The sequence below is a fragment of the Globicephala melas genome, chromosome 5 (assembly GCF_963455315.2).
Source record: "Globicephala melas chromosome 5, mGloMel1.2, whole genome shotgun sequence".
NCBI lineage: Eukaryota > Metazoa > Chordata > Mammalia > Artiodactyla > Delphinidae > Globicephala > Globicephala melas.
The window spans coordinates 7,573,152-7,579,151 of record NC_083318.1 but is presented as its reverse complement, the minus strand read 5'-3'; the positions used below and the strand labels follow the sequence as shown (position 1 = coordinate 7,579,151).

Sequence of the window (6,000 nt, the reverse complement as noted above, 5' to 3'; positions counted from 1 at the left end):
CACCTCTAAATCACGCAGGCTGCATTTTATCAGTGGACTCCATGTTGAATATTTTGCTGGCTTAGATGGCAGACTTATTCTAAAGTTCCCATGAATATTATGTAATTAAATTTCAACCGAAGTGGTTGATAGAACATCAGATAGTACTAAGGCAATTACATACTTAAATTTATAAAGCATTTTATTTATTGAAAACCATTTGCATGGATGAATGATTGAGTTTACAAATATTTTGAATTTTTTATGTTAAGGACATAATGTTCTAGCCACAAGCCATTTTGAGCATACCCCATGCTCAAGATCAGGTGGACAAAAATACACGTATGATTGTTAGGTCATATGATTTCCCAGTTTTGTCAAACAACCAAATGGAAAGCCATATACAAACATCTAAAGTAAATATCTAACTGACTAGACAAACTTTAGAAGAGAAGGAAGAGCACTTCATTTTATAGAAGCACAAATCTGAGACAGACTTCCCAAAAGTCCACCATTGTCTATCATTTAAATTTTAGCAATGTGTATAATTTGAAATGAAATAAAATGTTCAGATAAAAATACACACCACTCTGGGGAATCTCCTCAGCTACCAAATCACAAGCACATCTCTAGCATCTACTTGAAATTTATGCCTAAGTTCCCAAATGTAAATATATACATATACCCATATGTATATCTATAGACATGTGAGTATATATGTATACATACCTATGTATATCTATACATGTATGCATATACATATTTAATATTGAACAAATATAAAACCTCAAAATAACTTTCATGTTTGCATTAAGTCCTCTGGGTTAGAAACTTCAAATGTCACCCAATATCTACCTCTTTACCCACAATTAGAATATCAAATAATTCAACCAATTAATATGTGTCTTACAGTTTTAAGAACTGGAACTCTGTAGATAATACTTTACTAATCATGGAAATACATCTATTTTTTACATTAACATATTCCCATTAAAAAGAGAACATAAAACTTTCAAAATGACAAAAAACTAATAGGCAAATAACGCTTTAAGAGGAAGAAGAGGAGTCATGAAGTTAGAAATATTCTTCCCTCTTCTTTGCATTTATTAGTTACCTTGACAATACCAACTCTGGCTTTCCTGCTCCCAAACCATAAAGGTATGGATATCTATTTGTCTATCTGTTGATTTGTCTGTCTATCTATTTATCTACCTCTTTCACTTGAGGTTTTATTTATACATTATCTTCAATAGAAGACTATGAAATGTATCAAAATGGGACAAGTGGTTGAATAATTTATATGTACAATTTCTATTTTCCTCAAGCTGTTCAGAAGGAGGTGCATATTCGTAATCACAAACTTTCACCTCCTATATAAAGCTAAGTGATTAAAATACCTCCTAGTCAGTGAGAGTTAGCATGAGGTAAGAGCAAAGAAATTCATTTGAAGAGACACATTTTAAGGTCTGGAATAAGAGACTAAATATATATGGTAATATTCATGATTCACTTTATATGTTGCTTCTATTCACAATACGTTGTATATTTGCATATAATTTATTTCAAGCAGTGATTTGAAAATAGAATGTTGAAAAATATTGGTCAGTTGTTCATTACATAATTTACCTAAATGCCGCTCTTTATTGCCAAATTAAAGAAAAATAGCTGCCATGTCAGTAAGTTAGCTTATATTTTATATTGGGTTTAATATCAATACATACACAAAGCTACCCCCAGGATCTCCTGATTTTTAGTGACACCAAGAGTTCTTGAAGGAGTAAAGAAGTGTACTCTAGTCTCAGGGTACTCAGGGTTATTATTCACAGTACTGGTTATACAATATACCCTGCTTTTATGGTTTAGCTCCTTCTGTGCTTTGGAACTCTTTTTCACATCTATTTCACTATTTGTTTTCTGTCCAAGAACAGCCTGTAGTTGTTCTGCATGAGCTAAGAAGGGAATATTTTTAAACCTCCTTTGACTACCAGGAAAAGCAGAAAGAAAGCAATTTTAAAGGAAAAAAATCTGCATTTACTTTTTGCTTTAAATACATATGAAAGACAGTTTAAGAAACTGTGCACTCAACAAAGAATAGATGATTATTTTTTCGGTGTCACTCACCAGGAATACTCAGTATTCATTTCTGCGTCCAGTCTTTCTGAGAACCAGGTGAGTATCTACAAAGTAGCCAAAAAGATGTGTACCATCTTCTAAGGAATTATTTTAATTTAGGAATTTAGAAATATTTCAAGTTACTTGAAGAAATGGACATAAATTATAAACAATAAAATTTACCAGTTATTAAGCATAATGTATCATGAATTGTAGTTTGTGGGTCTTGTGTTAACTATCATTCTTGAAAGCTTCAACTAAGACTAAAATATTCGACAGTTTGGTTCTGCATAACTTTATGTGTTTGACTGTATTGCAGATGTTGCTTATACTATCCTGGGAGCCAGTATTGAATTTTGACTATAGAATTTTGACTATCTATAAGAAGTTAGCACCGTGCATGATCTTACTGTGCAGACTTCTACCATACACCAGCTTAAAAGCTAATCTAAGATCTATTATTTCATTTGTGAAGAATATTGTCTCTTTGGGAATGAATGGGGAATGGTGAAGAGTATTATCAAAAGAAATGTGTATGGTGTGGGATACCATAAAGATCCATAACCTCAGAAAATCTTCTTTCTGAGGTATTTTCCTCTGTCCTTCTATCAACCAACTGCCATAACAAATACCACAAAATGGGTGACTAGACACAAATTTGGGGGGTACACTTTAGTCCACCCTCTGTTCCTCCAAGATTCATATTCATTGCACATTCACAACATATTCACTTCATCCCAGCATTCTCAAGTCATAACTCATTTCAGCACACGCTCTCTAAGTCCAAACTCTCATCTATTCTTAACTCAAAAAGTTCCAAATTATATCATCTGAATCAAGTTCGGGTGAGAATCTGGGTATGATCCATTTGCAGTGTTTCTGCAGGCTTAACATTCTCAAGAAACATGTCAATTGCACACATATGTCAAGGGGATCCATGCCTTCAGACTCAAGGGATCTCCACAGATCCTTCCTGGGCAACTTCATCTCTATTTCTGGCTTCAGTTGATGATTTATTGGATCCATAAGTCACATATCTAATAATCAGCAACAAATTGTCCGCCTCATCCTTGGCATTCTCTCCAGAGTATTATGTAGCATTTGTTGAGAGAAGGATAGGCTGAGAATTTCCAAAGTATCAAATTCTGGTTCTGTTTTGCTTAAGAGTTTCTTCCTCAATTTATCTCTTTCTTCTCATATTTTATGAAAACAACAAAGAGAAACCAGACTACACCTTCAACATTTTGCTTGTAAATGTCCTCAGCTAAATATTCAAATTCATTGCTACCAAGCTCTGCTTTTTGCCCAACAATAATACACAATTCAGCCAATATATATTTTTTTGCTCCTTTATAAAACAAATTGCCTTTTCTACAGTGTCAAATAATGTTTCTCCTTTCCTTCTGAGACCTCAACAGAAGTACAGTTTATGTCAGTATTTTCACCAACAGTCTCTTCAAAGCAACCTAAACTTTTTCTATCATGAGCCTTAATATTTGCAGTCTCCACCCATTATGCAATATCAAAGAAACTTGCACGTTTCAAAATATTTGATAAAGAAGCACCCCATTTCTAAGTACCAAAATCTGTATTCATTTTCTAGGGCTCCCATAATTGCATATCACAAGCTGGGTGTTCTGAAACAACAAAAATCTATTCTCTCATAATTCTGTAAGATAAAGTCTGAAATCCGGGTGTCAGAAAGACAATGCTCCCTTTGAAGATTCTAGGGAAGAATCTCTCCTTGCCTCTTCAACTTCTGGTAGCCCCAAGTGTTCTTCGGCTTGTGGTAGCATAACTCCAAACCCTGCCTACCTCCACCTTAAAAATGGACTTCTCCTCTGGATGCTTGTGTCCTTTCCTCTTCTTATAAGGACACCAGTCATTTGATTTATGGTTCACCCTAAATTTAGTATGATATCTTCTCAAGATCCTTAACTAATTTTATCTGCAAAATGCTTCTTCCAAATACAGTTACATTTTAAAGTCACAGCTGAAGTTCCAGCTGGATGAGGGGGGGAGGGAGAGAGAAACTAGTCAAAACACTATGTCTTCTTTCCATAAGGTAAGCAATAGCAAATAGAGTTAAAAGCTGTTGAATTTGCGATTAAAATGCAACCTTCCCATTCTTTTCTATTTTAATCCAACATACACAGTACTACCTTCAACACACCTGCATGGACAGATAAGTACCAAGCATCTATAGAGGGAGAGACTAGAAAGTCTCTGGAAATCCCGGCTTCTTTGGATTTGGTCTTTTCCTAATGGAGTTATTTTGAAATACTATGAGTTTCATAAATATAAGACACATTCAAGTATATGTTTCTATCCGAAGTCAACCTCCTTTTTTTCCTGTTAAATATATACTTTTGTCTCTAGCCCTAATTAAAAACTTTTACTTAAAATTACTAACATTTTGAAAATATTTTCACTGAGGCTGGAAAACCTGAGGTTTATTTCAAACCAGAAAGTAGACTCAAATTTTTCAAATTATAAAATAAGCCCTTCACCACTTGTAAGAAATTAAACACAAGCACAAAACACACGCGCGCACACACACACACACACACACACACACACTTTCTTCTAAGTTCTATAAGGAAGGTTGCCAAATATGAAACCCTCCAAGTGAATTCCAAGTGAGTGATTTACAAAAGCAGGAATTATTTTATAATGCTGAAAAGGATGCTAGATAAGTTTGATTCCAGCCATATAGCTTATATTTGAAGACAATGAAGACAAAGATATTGAATTTCCCAAAATCACACAGCTAATTAGTGACGAGGCTGGAATTTTAAGTACTTGGTTTTATAGACTAAGTCTGCTGACTTCTCTCACTTGCAGAACAAGCCCTTTGCTTGCTACTGATAGTGTCTCATAAAAATGACAAGCACTTTACCTTTCTCTGCTTCTCTGAAATGTTCATGCTGAGTCCTGTGATTCATATGCTGATCTGCCTTTCTCCCTGAAAGTCTCACCAGCATGGTGAGGGGCCTGCACAGCGTGAGTTGATGCTGAGGTTCAGAATGTTTAACCAGACTCATCTATTTAAAAGATATTAGATAAGAACAATCAACTCATTTCTTTATGAAAGAAAACCAAACCATTATTTCTATGTCCAATATTATGGGACTATCTAATTATATACAAGAAGGGTAGCAGTGTTAATAATGTCTGTTTGGGTTTTTTTAACTTTTTATTTTATGTTGGAGTATAGTTGATTAACAATGTTGTGTTAGTTTCAGGTGTAGAACAAAGTGATTCAATTATACATATACATCTAACTACTCTTTTTCAAATCCTTTTCCCAGTTAGGTTGTTATATAATATTGAGCAGAGTTCCCTGTGCTATACAGTAGGTCCTTGTTGGTTGTCTATTTTAAATATATCAGTGTGTACATGTCAATCCCAAACTCCTTAACTATCCCTCCCCCCAACCATTCCCCCGGTAACCATAAGTTTGTTCTCTATGTCTGTGAGTCTGTTTCTGTTTTGTAAATAAGTTCATTTGTATCTTTTTTTTTATGGAAGCAACCTATATAATGTCTGTTTTAATACACTCTTTTAAGGATCAAATGAGTCAACATAGTGAAAATGCCTGACACACAGTAGGACATCGGTGAATCTTCATGTCCTACTTCATGTCTAAAATAACAGACATTGAGTCTAAGAGATATCAGGATAAACATAATCTAAGAGGTCAGAACTATTGACAGTATTTAGACAAAAGAGAAATCCAAGACTTATAACATTGACACTTTCTCAAATGTGTTCTTTTTGTTGCATAGGGTGGATTAGTAATTTGATAGTCATTGAATTTTAGAGCTGGAATGAACCTTAGTGTGTCCTAAATCTGAATCAGGTCTTCTCAGCCTTGGCACTATTGACATTTTCATCCAGATCGGTTTT

At 34.3% G+C, this 6,000-nt stretch overlaps 1 long non-coding RNA gene across 1 annotated transcript in view; it reads left to right on the top strand.

Annotated features, from left to right (window-relative positions):
* Nucleotides 1-1,945: 1,945 nt before the first annotated feature.
* The window catches only part of LOC132597307 (uncharacterized), a 51,321-nt gene continuing 47,266 nt past the window's right edge, over nt 1,946-6,000 (top strand). Inside the window, exon 1 of the long non-coding RNA XR_009563849.1 lies at nt 1,946-2,148. This is a non-coding gene — a long non-coding RNA (uncharacterized lncRNA). The remainder of the gene's footprint in view (nt 2,149-6,000) is intronic.